This window comes from Ischnura elegans, chromosome 6, assembly GCF_921293095.1.
Source record: "Ischnura elegans chromosome 6, ioIscEleg1.1, whole genome shotgun sequence".
NCBI classification, from domain to species: Eukaryota; Metazoa; Arthropoda; class Insecta; order Odonata; family Coenagrionidae; genus Ischnura; species Ischnura elegans.
This window is the reverse complement of record NC_060251.1, coordinates 96,002,421-96,017,744: the sequence shown is the minus strand read 5'-3', so window position 1 is coordinate 96,017,744 and position 15,324 is coordinate 96,002,421. Positions and strand designations below refer to the sequence as shown.

Genomic DNA, 15,324 nt, shown 5'->3' with positions numbered 1-15,324 from the left:
GAATAAAATTCTTCAGTAAACATCTCCGTGTCCGCAAGACCTCTCTATGTACCTACTCATCCTTTTCCTCATCCTCTCGCGAACCGCATATTCGATCAGAATCGCCTGATTAAGCAGCCGTGCGACATATCCCATGCACTCAGCATTAATTAATCGGGCGGTCAAAGGCGTCGCGCAAAGGCGGAGATTAGGGTGAGGCCTGTCAAAGGTCTCTCTCTATGCTATCAACTGCCTCTCATCTTGAGGGAGAGAACCTGCCTCAGAATGGATAGATTATATTTTCGCTAACACATTACTCCCACCTCAGGAGGGCCCTTTTATTAAATTAAAGACAACTCATCCTTTTCTTTACTAGGATGCTTTTCTCGAAAAAAAGCTTTTCTTTATATAATTTCTTCCTTATCTTGATTTTTTATTTTATTTTTACATCAACTCTAGCGTGTGCACAAAGGAAAGGATGTGAAATAATTATAATTTTGAGAATACTTTTATTTTCATTCCTTTTAAAATTAGCTCTCTCGGTACAGCGCTTAAAGATGCATTTCCTATGTGAGATATTGTAATTTAATGAACTATTTTCATAAAAATCCTTCGCCCTTTGTGACGCCATAGTTTATGATGCAATGAAGGTTCATTTTTGCTAAACATTTTTGTGTACTCATTTGGAAATTCTGTTATTTGAACTGTTGGTCTCAAAATCATTTCTATGTAAATGAACCGTTTCCAGGGATTTCAAGTTAATTATTACTTCAGTTTACTTATATTGATATAGGATACTTGAGATGAATTCGAAAAATACATCTGCATGCCAAGATTCCAGTATATAGTATGGAGGTTGTATGTCGTCTTCGGGATGTGTTTTGCATCAAACCTTTGTGGTGTCTATTCATCCGAAGACGGCAGCATCGTTGCACCCCGTTGTAGCCAGGCATCGCCAAGGACGTGGCGAGTGTCTTTATAATCGGCGCGTCGGGAACATTTGACTCGCCTTGGCTTACGATGCGCCCCCCGTCGCCGGGAGGTTTTTGGCACTCGAAAGCGCTCATAGCTTCCGTAGCACCATGATTCGAAATGCGTCACGCTCCTTTGTCTTCCACTGTTTTTTCCTTTTCTATCTTCTCCCTCTCTTTCTTTCAAGGACACTAATTACTTCTCGCTCTGTTTTTGTGCCAATTGCGTTAGCTAGCAAGGCGTTTCTGCCATTCTTAAAAAGCTGTTTGACTGACTGCTATGGCTAAGGTATTTTATTTGATATTTAAGATGCCATTTTTGTTAATCGTTATTGAATACTTATAAAGTAAGATGAGGAGATGCAGCGATCAAATTTTGTGTCCAATTTACCCTGCCTTTACAGCAGAAAATATATATTACAACCGGAATTCATTTTCTTCGAGAAGTTCTTCCATAATTTAATGCCACTAAAGAGCTTCAGGTTGAATTATTCGGTGCTGATTGTTTCTTCCTTCTCCGTATTCTATGGCATCCGGTTTGCAGGCAAAAGACGCCACCACCTGCTTCCCGTAGTGAATCGAGCATAATATGCGTGAACTTGAAGACGTATTGTCACAGCGATGTGCTCCGTGCCATGAAATCGCTCCGAAACCAGTTCGTGGGCCTTCGAAATGTCTTTGTCGAATCTTAGATCCAAAGCAAATCTACATTTTTATGGTTTAAGCACAGAAGCTGCTGTGTGAAGAACTTGCTTTTCCCATTCCGTGTTTTGTAGCGCTTCAAATTTGAAAATCACAATTATTTCCTCAACGTTGATACAAATAACGGTGACATCGAAATTTGGTTCAGGTTGTTTTTTGTTGTTGAACGAGCGATGTAAAAATCGTAATGCATTCTCATTACATAGTTCCAGAAGGCGTAAACGTCGGTTAAAGATTATCTAACATTCCAAAACTACACCCTGAAGAGTCCTCAAATACGTAGAAAGTTTATATCTATTTAAAGTGGGACACAGCCATCTCCGTTATGAAGGCCTGAGATCTTTTACCGCGGTATAACAATGGCCAACTTCATAACCTGTTTAACGAATCCTTGAAAATAATTTTTGAGGCGATAGAAGATTATGAGAGTTTAAAAAATAAAAATAAAACGTGTCATACGAATGAACTGCACGTTCTCCTCTCAAAGAGTGCTAATTTGGGTAACTCGGATCCCACCATCCTCATTTATGAGGCCGTCTTATTAAATTCTGAGTTCATGTTGCCGAGCTTTTGCAGTATGTACTATGCGTTCCACGTCATGCTTTGCCATTGATGATGGCGGGATAGGAATAGACTGCTGTTTTCATTTTTATCCTTGCCTGGAAGTTAAAAATCATTGAGAAAACTCACTTCGCAATGCGCTCACGTCTACACGGAGATGGGTTGGTAATTCAAGAGGTGTTTTTTTTATTCCTAAAGCGTTTTTAGGATCTCTGTACCATAAAAAGTTAAGCTCTTCTCTGTGCGCCGAAAGGAAATCATTTGATATTTTTACTTCGTTTATTTTACCTTTACGTTCCGCCAATGGAGAGAGAGAGAGAAGAGGGGAGGGTCCTCTCATCTTCTAAAATAATTGTACCTTTTTTCCCCTAGTATCCTCTCTCGAACTAACTCGGCTATGGGCCCCGACCGTCGTTACCTTAATTTACTGAAATAACAAAACAAAATAAAGAGACTCGCGCTAGAGCTCGGAGAGTCTTATCTAAATACTCCGGGTCTCCCCACTTAAAGGAAAATAAATGGAGGTAGAAAAAAAATAACTACTTACTCGAAATTTCAGCAGCAAGTGGCGGTCTTATTCTTCGCTTTCTGCATTCACGCGGGTTATCTTCGTGTAGTTTCCTCCCTCACGTCTCGTACTGCTTTAGGGCCGCTGACGGTCACAAAGCCCCCTGAGGTTATTTGGAAGAGGCAACGATACCCCCGGATTATTCTACTCTGTCAATGCCTAATTCTTGTTACGGAAATCGTCATCAAGCGTCGAGAGAAAAAGTCAAAGGCTATTTTTTTTAATAGCAAAAAAAACATCGATACTGAACAATTAGCGTGAGACTTAAGAAGCCGCACGTTGCCGTAGCGGATGTTAGAGTTAAGAATCTCTGAAATAAATACTTTAACCTCTGCTTAATAATGGAAAATTTATTATGCTTTTGCTCCTAAAGTTATATCTTGAGGATTTAGAGTGCTTGACTTGGGACTAAAACACAAGAATTATGTAGGGAAGTTGGAATACGTGTTCAGAATGCAGTTTACGTTTTCTTATTCCGCACCGTGATTTTCATCGAACTAACTCCAAATATTTACGGAAGTAATCGTGGAATCAAGCAAGGAGAGGTGTTTTATCACAACATAATTGCATGAATCGCTATTAAATATAAATATATTATCCATATTCAAATTTCAAATATAATATTACAAGGTGCCAGATAGGAAAAAATCCTTAAATTATTATTTTTTCTCTTGTTCACAGGAAAGACAACCTCAACAATCACTCGGAATCTCATCAGCCCGTCTTATAAATCCAAAATCCTGGTCTCACAACGGGTGACGTCATCGCTGTGGGAGATGGAGCAATTTGTGGCCCCAGACTTCTTACAGCGTCCGCTAGGCAACTGAGCGAAGGTCGCCTTAAAGAAGAATCGAAGATAAAGGAGAAGAAAGCGAAAGAGACGAAGAGAAGAGGAGGGTGAGACGGAAGAAGCGGACGGAAGAATTGAAAAAATAAGGTAAGTTTTTTTCCCCATCTTCGCAGTAAAAGGTATTTCAATCTAGTATACTACTTCGCACTCTATCGCGTAGGTTCAACATCACTTAATACAAATAATAAAAGACCATTGGAAACAGTACTTTTTCCTTGAAATACTTTCTCAATACGTCTTAAGTTTCTTCATTTTGGCCTATCGATTCTGTTCTTTCAAAGGATTCTCACCTCGACTGCTTTTTCATCCATTTTTTGACGTCGTGAAGGTAGTACAATTTAACTCGGTCCATTTTGACCATCGAGATTCGGTGGCTATAAGATAGCGCTGAATTCCAGCGAACTACTATTAAGCAGTCGACATTCCAATGCTCAAAATTCTACTTCACTGACCGAGTCCTCCTAAACTTTTCCCCACGGGGCCACGGCTAGATATGCTTATAACTTCCAAACCGAGGTAATTTATCCGGAGGAAATTAATTCACCTTACACGAGAACTGAATGATGACTTTATGCTCCGCCAATTCCACGATGCCGTATAAGTATCGAGCAAGATGAACGCTGCAATTACTCCCAAACCGTGCGCAATTAATCATTTTTTTCCCCACATCCTCATAACTCTCTACCGGAGAATCAATACCCACTGGTGCATCATAATGTCTTCCGCAAATCCACGCAGAAAATGTTTTTTCAAGTAGACTCCTCCTCATTTTCATAATGTATTCCTCTTCTTCCACGTGATTTCATTCCGCTTCCCCGTCTCTTTTGCGTGCGGAAAAGAAAGGAAGAGAGGAGGAAAAGAGAAATATAAAACACCTGATAGGCAAATAAATGGGAAAGATTGTCCAGTCAACTTCAAAATCGTTGATGGAACGGTCTTTCAGAAATACTCCCGTTTCGTGGAGAGAGGAAAAAAGATGACGAAAAGCACAGAGAGACCTATAGCTCTCGGCTGACGTCTTCCGTGACGAGATGGAAATAAATCTGACATTTTTCTTGCTTTTTTTATTTTTCCTAGAAAGACGTGACGTCTTCACGTGACCGCCCTACATATAAAAAAGATCATGCCCTTTGCTTGCCCCTTCAAGGAAGGATAAGGATATTAAAGGGATGGGAGTGGGAGGAGCCGGTTATGGTTTATTTTTCCTCTGTTCTCTTTCGGATTATGACGCATATTTTTCTCCTACTGTTTACTACCTTCTCATCGCAGAACTTGGTTGGAGCGTGCAACCGAAATCGTCACTGTTCTGCTTGTGGTGGATGAAATGATCCAATTCTATGTTATATGCCTCAATTTCCACCCTTCTCGGTTGGCACAGTGCTCATCCCATATTTTTTTATAACTGAATAGGTTTTACTCGAAAGGAAATTGTAGATACGTTGCCAACCTTGTTATTGGTAGCCTTCGCGCTTAGTGCCTGTATTCATGTTGATGAATAAAGCGTATGGTATCACAGGAAAAGTACCTACCCGTTAGTTTTCATTCAGATTTATTTTCTTACTGATAGTAACGATGTGTCCTTTTTCTGCCCTCAAATTATGACCTAAAGACTCTTTCAACAAGCGAATTCAGTACGATTTGAGATAGTTTCAACTGAAAGCACCGCACAGCGTATAACTCTTAGGTTATAGAAATCATTTTCATCAAGCAATTAACTTTATAAATAAATGGATTCCTACGCATAGTAGCTAGTGGTACTGTGAATGAATGTCTTGAAATAAGTGGAAAATATTTTTTAACGTGAAGTTTTCCGAATATAATGAGTGTAAATTCGACAATTAGAAAACATGGTGACTATTGATAACCAAATTATCCTCCTACTGGTGCCAATATTTCTTGTTTATGTCAAAATTGACATATATTTTTTTCACACGAATTAATTAGTTAGTCCCAATAACAGCGCCATTTATGTTGCTGCTTTCTTCTAATTAAATTTTAACCTCTGCTGAGGTAGTTAAATGAGATGCTGCATTCAGGTTACGAGATTATTATCTTAATGAAAATGCTAATTTTGCAGCGCTTTTATCGTACAGTACGACAGTGGGAGGGGATAAATGTCATTTTTTGCCGTAGAACTTGTTTTAACCTTGATAGCTGGAGATTATCTTCGTTTAAACGAAGCAAATTATTCAACGATTACAATTTAGATTAGTTTTAAGTTTAGTGCATTGGGGACTACGTTAAATGAAACATTTTAATGAAAATTCGTATTATACATTCTGATTTTTTTTCGTTTATCGCGCAACGTACGATATCTCTGGGTTTATCGAGATTTTATCGCTAATCTAAAATAGTAACTAGGGCGAAAAGCTCTGTTGGATTAGGAGGAAGGGGTGAAATGGGTTAATTGCCGTATTTATATCATCCCGCGTCATTACTACGTCATACGTACATATATGCGCTACTATCTCCGTCTTCGTTCTTCATTTCTCATGCAAATCCTTATCCCCTCGCTTTACTCCAAACTGTTTGCCTCCCATTACATGCGCCTCTCATCACGGGAGGATAAACAATTGAATCCGCCAAGCAAAGCCGACCTGCCTCACCAGGAGTCGGATGGGGCCGGAGGGATTTTGAGCAGTAATATGGGCCAATTGAGCGATTCGAGATAATTAACCGACAGGAATTCGATTGAGGCGCGCGTGTTGACATTTTGGTTTTACTTCCATCTCCCCGATGTTATGTTGCGACCCTATCCGCTCGACCCGTTCAAATTAGGCTGTTGGACACAATTAATCGAGATTATACCGAAAAAATAATCTTCTCCTCCGGCCTCTTCATTTTATTTTTTCTTGTATCAATTTTTTCCGCTAATCGTCGTACCCAATGCCGCAAGAATTTGTGGCCAATCAACTAAGTGCGCGTAGTTCTAGCTATTTTCGGTGGTGTATCGGTTGAAAACTGAAATGATGTACGTGCGCTAACGTACCGTAGTTCGTTAATAATGCCACAGAACTTGAATCTTTGCTAATGGAATATTTCTTAGATAGGGAATGCTAATTTGACACTCGATTTATCGGCGTGTCGGTGTGGTTTTTTCAGTGGTTTCATGTACACTACTAATGATGCAATTTGCATGTTTTCCGTAAACAAAAGAGCTGAGGATGAAACGAACTTGCTATTTCGAAAGGCCTATTTGAGCTGTTTGGCTCTCTGAAATGCACCCGCATAAAGTTGAGGATAATTTGAAGAAATGAAAGTACCACTCAAATAAAGTTCCTCGCCGTAAAAATGACGTATAAGCAAATTCACATAAAAAAGTGTAATAGAATTTGCTCTTCCGAAGCTGTTATTATCGATAAAATACGAAAAATAATTATTGCAAGAGTTAATTAAAGTTATGTAGCGATTTTTCTATATTAACCTGTCACATATTTTTTTAGCAAGACTACCAATAGTTGTCTCTCTGTCAGTGCTCCATATATTTCGCGGATGCATGTGCAGCTGCAATGCGCCATATCTTAAAGTCTCACAGTAAATAGGCATTATCATCAGCCTCCACACAGATTCCTCTCATCTTATATCCTTCTTATGGCACCCATATCTTTCTCTATCTCTTAAATTGCCATTAGCCTCATGCCAAAATCGCACGTTACGGGAAAGCGTATCGTATAATACATATTTCGAGGAATTTTCTGGGACGGTATTTTCTTTTATGACAGGATCATCTAAGCGAAAAAAAAATTTCTCCATGAGGAGGGGGGCATTCATCAGGTTATCCTTCCTTCCGAAGGAAAAGCTAAATTGCGTATGACGGTGGTGGGAGCGGGTAGGTGAGAGAACCTGGTTCTCGATAACGCCACAATGGAGCCACTGCCGTCACCTTAATGGATGCGTTTATTTTTCACCATCCACTCTCAACCCTATCCATATCGCTCCACCACGGTGTCCTTCTTACTCTCCCCCCAACGGCTTGGATGGATGCGTCGAAAAGAATTGAGACGTAAAAACATGCTAAAGGTGGGGGTGGGTGGACTCAGGGATTAAGAGGGCTTGGGATGTTTTATCGTCGCTGCGCCTCTGGTGGTGCAGTAGCGAACTATATGGGTTTGTGGTGGGTGGAGCAAGATGGCGGATTTTTTTATATCTCTTTCTCTCTCTCTTTATTTTCTTCCTTTCCCTCCGTTTCTTTCTTCCTCTATTCGCGGAAGGCGTCTCACGGGCTACGGTGACGTATCAAGACTTCCGGTCGAACCCCACACTCTTTCAGCGGGAATCTTTTCATGTTCTCACCACCGCGCTCGAATGCCTCCAGTGGTGCGTTTTGCGGAAACTTCGGGATAGCATTGGGTCCATTTCTCGACGTCCAAGCGATACGGGTCCAAATTCTAGATGTTGGGATTTCAATTCAAGGAGGGAAATTGGGTAGGATAAATTAGTCCATCTACATGAGGCGTGGACTGTAATCCTTCGTATTGTTACAATGTTCCTTTTGTGAATATTGTTTTCAGCGTCCCCTGATTGCATTTGAAACATCGACAATTATAGATTCCCATTCTTTTTCTTATTTATCCATTTTGTTTTTTTTTACCCTAAGTACTTACGTTTACCCTACAGTACATAGCTTTAACTATGCTCCACCTTTATTCGTCAATTTTTTTTTCAATCGAGAGAAAATAGTCTTGTAAACGCTATTAGTTCTTAAATGCATTTTAAATTACTTGTTACTCGAGTTTCTTGTGATGACCGAAACGCAAGAAATATGGTGCAAAACAATATTTTCGCGTTGTTCCATTAATAGATACAGCCTGTGTACAATGTCATTATAATTTTGTTCATTCTATCATCTTTGGTGGTATACTTATTCTTTATATTCATTGCTAAAACTGGGTTTCTGTTTTCCTAAAAGTATAGTTTTTCTCCATCTACTGTTGGAAGTTTTCCTGCTATTAGGAGCATGTTCTTGTCTTAGATATTTTTCTTCTACTACAAGTTGGTGTGTTGTTACTCTCAGTGAGTATATTCCGAGAATGTAAGGGACCCAGGCACCTCGCACTGCATTACGCGTTAGCCGAGCTTTGTCCAGTTTTCCTACCCACCGCTGTCATTAATCACTTTAAGTCATTTGCATTTTCGGTAAAAAAAAGACGAACAGGGATGTATGGTGTGATAAAGTGATTTGTTCTAGGAACTAGTGCCATTGCTTTTCTTTCCTTCCCGCACAATAGATGGACACTATTTAATCCATGGTTTTTCTTCCCGACTCCGCGGTGTTTCTTCGGAGTCAGTGACTAATGCCGGTACTCCGAATGGTTTTCCGTGTACTCCGCCCTTAATTGGACCTCTGGAGCGAGTTCCGCTGCGAAAAATACAAAACCCCTTTTCGGAGAGCCGAAATATTGCCTTGTCCACAGCGCGAGAAGGGCCGGGGAACCATGGGTAAGCCCTTAAAACGGATAAAAGGGGAGAAAAATTGATCCGAATCACGTCGGAAGCAGAAATGAATCATTGGCCCTGATTAACTGGCCTCGAATTTCTCGCTCGATCGGCCCGCGCCTTTGGCATTCTCAGCGATTCCCCGCGGAGCGTTCTTCTTTTGTTTCTTTTTTTTTGGCGGTTAGCTCCACGATCTTGTTTTCTCGAAATCCGAAGGGCGCAAAATTAGGGAAGAATATGACCATCCATTAATCCCAAGCGCTACCGCGTTAGGTCAAAACCTTTCATACGATCCTCAGTGGAAAACTTTTTGAGAGATGCGGGTAATAATTAAAGTAATGGACGAAATGATGACGGTGTTTGAAGGTTTTTATTTTTTACACCCATGAGAGATGGGTGCGAAGGAAACGAACGTATTAAATGTAAGGGTTGAGGTAGGCATTAAGATTCTGAAAGAGTTTGTTGGAAACTTTTGTGGAAAAAAAAGAAGAGAAAGGTTTTAGAGTCTCGCCGGAGTGAAATCAAGAAGCTTTGAGGAAACTGAGATGATAATTCACTCAAGAAGACCCGCGTGTCGCAAATGTGCGCCTGGTGTAAATGAATGGGCGATGTAATGGAGGAAGAAGTGAAAGAAGATAGTGCTCGATGATAAGGGAAAAATGAAATAAATATGGAAAGGGGAAAAGAAGATAAAGATGCTTTAGTTGAATAATAAAAGAGCAATAAATAAGAGTTCTAATTGAAGAGACCGCTCTAGAACGCGCTTGATACTAATTACATCCAATATTGCTTAGTCACGTATTAGGTCCATGTTTATTTGGTTAAACATATTATTCTAGTATCCAAACTTCCAGTTTCTCAGTGATAACGTGTTCATGATGTTATAACCCTCGCAATTCTTTGTTATTTTAATTAATCTATCACATTGAAAAATCCCAGTTTGGGGCAATATTTTTTTAAATTGCGAAAACTGTATCATGTCGATTTCTTTCTTCTCAGAAATTCTCATACATTATTATGAACCAGTCATCATCCGCCTTATTTAATGCCCCCAACCAAGGCTGTATTTGGTACTTTAATACTTTTGAAAATGCACAAGTGCAGCGTGTTTGATGCTCAATTCCGGCGTTAATGCATGGCAGCGTGCGATGGCCTTGTCTGGGCTTTCACATCTAGCAAAACCTGTCGCCTTCACTCCGAAAGTCTTTTTCCCGAAAGTTTTGTGCGTCTGTCGCGGCGAATATCCGTTGCCCCTTATTCCCCCGAGCAAATTCTTTGTCGTTTCCAGGGCATTATATTATTTTTTGCGCCACATTTTTCGCGTCAGGAGTGTTATCTTTTTTTCCCTTTAGTCTACCTTCTCCCTCCATTATCCCTAAGCACTCTCCCACCTATCCCTTCTATGTATCCTTCGCTTATCTCTCCCTTCCACCTTCACTATCTCTTCCTCTCCCTGACGAACAGTTCTCCTCTCACGGAAGGTGAGGGAGGGTGGGAAGAGACTTCGGACGCGCTCGGCTATTCTCGCCGAGTCGACCCGAGCGAGGTCAGGAGCCGAATAACCCAAGGGTGTCCTGGCCTGACACACTTCTCGCTTAGGGTGGGTTAGGGCGGTCTCCTCCTCACCCGGAAGTGGACCCTGCTGCTAGCGCCCCCTTCCCCCCCCTCCCCCCTAATTCTCCTCGCTGTATCCACTTCGCGAAACTGCGTCTTCTCTCACCTCTCTTCGCTTTCCGCGCGTCCGAGCGCCACTGGTGGTCCCAATCGGAGTTATTCACCGCCGATAGGGCGGGCGATATCTCTACAAGTTCCTTTTCCTTGCGTACTTTCGACTGCCGTATTGCGATGCGTCACTTCTGTTTCGAGTTGGAATATCAAGCATTCAATCACACAGACTCTTGTTAACCTGGGTAAAACATCTTTTTCTCACGTTCATCAACCGTAACTAACTCTAAAAAGAACTTGAAAATGAAGAGAAATCAAGTTTAAAAATGTAATTGAGGTTTAATCGTTAATGTGTGAAGATGAAATATAAAAGAGGAATTTTTAAAGGACAGTATTAATGGAATGGAACAAATTTCGTTCTACAAATATAAAAAATTTATCTCTAGCATAATTTAATTGGCTACCTAACCCATTTATTTTTTTTAATTTCCACTCCAAAGTTTGGTGAAAAATTCCTACTATCTATGGCGAATTAATTTGCACTTCTGTATTTCACGAAGTGGAAATGAATATTCAAAAACCAGCATCAACCGATCAATCCACTTCCAATGAAGCTATCAGTGTAACTTCGAATCGAATATCTAGGAAAATTGACGAAGAAAGATATTTTTAATTAGTATCACTTCTTAAAGTCCATTCGTTTGTATGTTAAACTCAACTGAAGAACCTGTTTTATCCACCCAAAATTTTATTGGTTCAGTCTTTTGGAAGTCTCTTCACGCAATGATGATCGGTGATAATTCAAATTAATTTTATTTTATCTCCGAAAAAAAATCAGACAAAATCAAAATTTTGAGACTAAAATTTCTCAGTCGTAAATTCATCATTTCCTTAGAAGTAAACCTATAAAAACATGCGACATTTAATGGGCAGTGGGATATTTCTCATTGTTTTTCAAAAATTAGATTGATTAGATACGGAATCGTATCCTAATTACGCCCAACGCTCCAATTTTCTCATCCGCGGCCGCGTCTACCTGGTTGCTCGGTGCCCGTGCTCGATTACGAAACCGTAGCTACGGTGGCGTCCCGATTCAGTGCACGCTCTTGTCGTATTTGCGTGCGCAAGCACGGCCACGTCTTGAAACGTCACCCCGGGACAAACTTAACGGCGACACGGATGAGATGTGAATCAATAGGAACAAGCTGTGACGGGGATAAATTATCCCAGGGCACGCCGTTATCACACAGGTGCTTTGGATAGGCGTGCAATCAGAAGTCAATCATCGGGTGCAATTTTTCATCGGATCATTCTCTCGCCGAAATGTGCTCGAGAAAAAAAATATGACTGGCGAGGGCTATGGAGGATAAAAGGAGTCTTTAAAAAAAAAAAATATATATATATATATAGGAGCTATTAATTTTGTGCACTTTGGGGATTCCAACACGATATTTTTCTTGTGAAAGACATTAAAGTGACGAAAGCGTTATTGATTTTTTCCCACCATGTCATAATTTTACTTGGACTCACACCCTTAGAAAAATTCAAACCTCCTTCTTTTACGTTGCAATAATCCGTGCTGAGCAATTTCTCGCGTTTTCGGAGACATGGCTATAAAAATACCTCAATATTGATTCTCGTTGACGGGTGCGATATATCTCTCTTCTATTGGCTGTTGCCCTATTTTTCGATAAATATAATTTGTGTGGTAAAATATTTTATCATTTTCTCTCGTCGCCTGTGTATCTGATTTACCTGCTGCGTTGTAGTTTACGAAACTTTTACCAATAAAAGCAGCCTACCTCTTTTGGTATATTTTCAATCCCTTCTATCAGAAGTCATTCTATCTAGTGACTCAAGCCATTATTTCCCTCTTTTGATAACCAATGTGTCTTTATTTAATCAGTAACCCTTTTTTCATATTCTCCGTTTGCCCAATATCCTTCTTCATCTAGATGTTCTTCAGTTGTAATATACCTATTTGTTCAAATACTTTGATGCGCTCACGAATGATTCACCTTCGACTTCAGGGACGAAAATCCTCCACTTTTTAAAACTCATTATTAAAAATATCCATAACATAAACGTTTCAATTTCCTTGGCTTAGTATTTTCATACTAGCCCACTCTAAAGAATCCTCGAGTATGCTTGCATACATCTCTCTCATGAATATGGGACTGCGGACCGGTTCTTAAGGCTTACTACCCTTGGCTGCGGCGTTACTCAAAGAAGTGATTTCCCTCAAGGAAGAGATGGGGGAAACCCTTATGGCAGGCAAGAGAATAAGCCTCTCCAGAATCCCATTTAAATTCCAATTTTTTTCCTCATAGTTTATGACAGAGTTCCACGTGCGTGATCCCTCCCTTAAACTTATTACTATTTTTTTTAATTGCACCATATTTTCTTCCTACGAAATCCTACTACCGTCTTTTTTTTATATATAAGGGGAACTTGTGTATCCTTTTTTTTGTTATATTGGAGGTTATAAGCCGAAATGCTTTTCCGATGCACGTATGCCTTATTTCCCCTAGTAGCCTCATAGAAAAGTTTCTATATGCCCTTATTACGCTTTCTTTAATGCCGCGAAATGTAGACCATGGCAATTTTACCGCGTAAAAATGGCCCATGTGGGAGTTGAGTACACGCATAAAATTTATAGCGCCATTTTTTATGGCTTATGTTGCGCGGATGTGAATTATACCGAGCAATTGACACGCGGGCTTTTCCGGATTCGGGTTATTTACGTATATACATATATATAAAAGTTTGTATGTATGTACAGAATTAAGACTTTTATGTTTTTTCCTTTTTATTTTGAGTTGATAAAGCATCACGCGTGCGTGATTCAAATATCATGATGCGACGGTTGGATTACAGAGCGCTGCAGGTGTGACGAATTTTATTTTTTGCCGCAAAGCAATCAAAAGGAATGGAGTAAACTGTTTTCATGTCCAATCCGCCGTTTTTCATTTAACGATTGATGGCATTATGCACTGAAGCATATGCGAAAGTTAGTGTCAAACCGAATGCGTTTCCCGAATCTGCTTGGACCTAGAGTTTTCAAAAGTACCAAGAAATTTTCCAAATGCACTTTGATAATGCAGTTTCCGCACCCACAGCCGTGGAACTCGTAAAAATAAAGCAGTCGGAGAACTGTTCAGCAAGTACCTATAAATCTTTTGAATTGGATTTTACAGCTCATGAGGAGGGTTAATATTTTTTGTCATTTTAATAGGTCTTTTGCATTCTTAATTGATTTTTCACTGTTCAACGAAGCAATTATGAATGAATTTCCAATGAATATTGAATATGATTAAGGGAAGATTCGACAGGCACACTGAGTGCTATATGAGATCGTCTTTCAATCTCACTCATAGTCCTCTGAAATATATACATATGAAATTCTAGAAGAAAAATTATTAGCGCATATAAGACTAGCTACATTTACTAAGAGTCTGTTGGCGTAATAGTTAAATTATTCGGCATGAAAATTAAGAACTACAAAATGATATTCCAGTTTCGGATACTTATCAAAAGAATTAATCCAAATGAATGGGAGATAAGGGAAGAATGAAGGAGATAAGAGAAAAAATGGCAGAATTTTTTCACCTCGAAGGATTTCGTCCTTTTTCTTATAAAAGAATCTCATTGGTGCATTTGTGGAGACGTTTCCTCGTTTTTTATACTCCTTTTTTGTGATCTTCGAGAAAGAAATGATTTTTTTGCCATCAGTTCCGACCCCCCTACTCCCAACGCCACCTAGACCTCCATTACTTCCAGAAACTTTGCCTTTCTCATCTCTTATTTCTTTTCTTTCCCCCTAGAGCGCGCCCCAATCAATTGAACAATCAATCAAGCGTGCAGTATGCTTCGCCCTAAAACTCTTTCCACCACACTTTGGCGCACTTCCTCTTTATTTTCCAATTCCATATCCGTCGGGCTGTCTGCTCGCTTCGATTATTTCATTTGTTTTGTGCCCCCACTCTCAACCCCCCCAAGCGAGAAACCCCGCCCACGCCTCTCCGTCTGCGTGGTCATTTTTCGTCATTCTCGCGTCAGCTGCCGCTACTACGTCTTTAGATCTCCCCATTTCTGTAGCCTGCTCCCCCAACGCTGCCCCGAATTATGTGGGGAGGAAAAAAGGAAAAAAGCTCGGTTTGAGGTGAAGGAGATTTTTCGCCCGCAAAGAGACCGTAATGTCGTTTTTCTCCTTTCCCCTCTAACCATTTCGCCGATTCAATTCTCTGCGGAAATGATTCTTGCGCTCACCTCTACACATTGAAAGTGTGGAGAGAGAGAAAAAAATCTGGAGGCTTTAAATGTCGTCAGGTATTACTCCCGAACCAAATCATCCTGCGGAAACTTATGATAACATGAATGGCGGGGGGAAAAAGTCTATATTTTTCCGCCTGAAGCATCTGCTATTCAACATCCCGTGTCACGAAGCTCATTTCCCTTGGCATGTGAGGTAGTTTCATCGTTCACGCGTGTGTACTTACCAATGAGATTCAAGATATGTGACAGGTGGTAGGAAAAGGCTGGGATTTCCTGAAGAACAAATAAAATTGGATAAAATGGCGTCGGAGATAGCG

The 15,324-nt window shown here is 40.2% G+C and overlaps 1 protein-coding gene across 2 annotated transcripts in view; it reads left to right on the top strand.

Moving 5' to 3' along the window:
- The window catches only part of LOC124161219 (PR domain zinc finger protein 1), a 278,646-nt gene that overhangs the window by 225,868 nt on the left and 37,454 nt on the right, over positions 1 to 15,324 (top strand). For both annotated transcript variants that reach the window (XM_046537482.1, XM_046537483.1), the window contains one exon: positions 3,463 to 3,718. The gene's annotated coding sequence lies outside the window, so the exon portion shown is untranslated. The remainder of the gene's footprint in view (positions 1 to 3,462; positions 3,719 to 15,324) is intronic.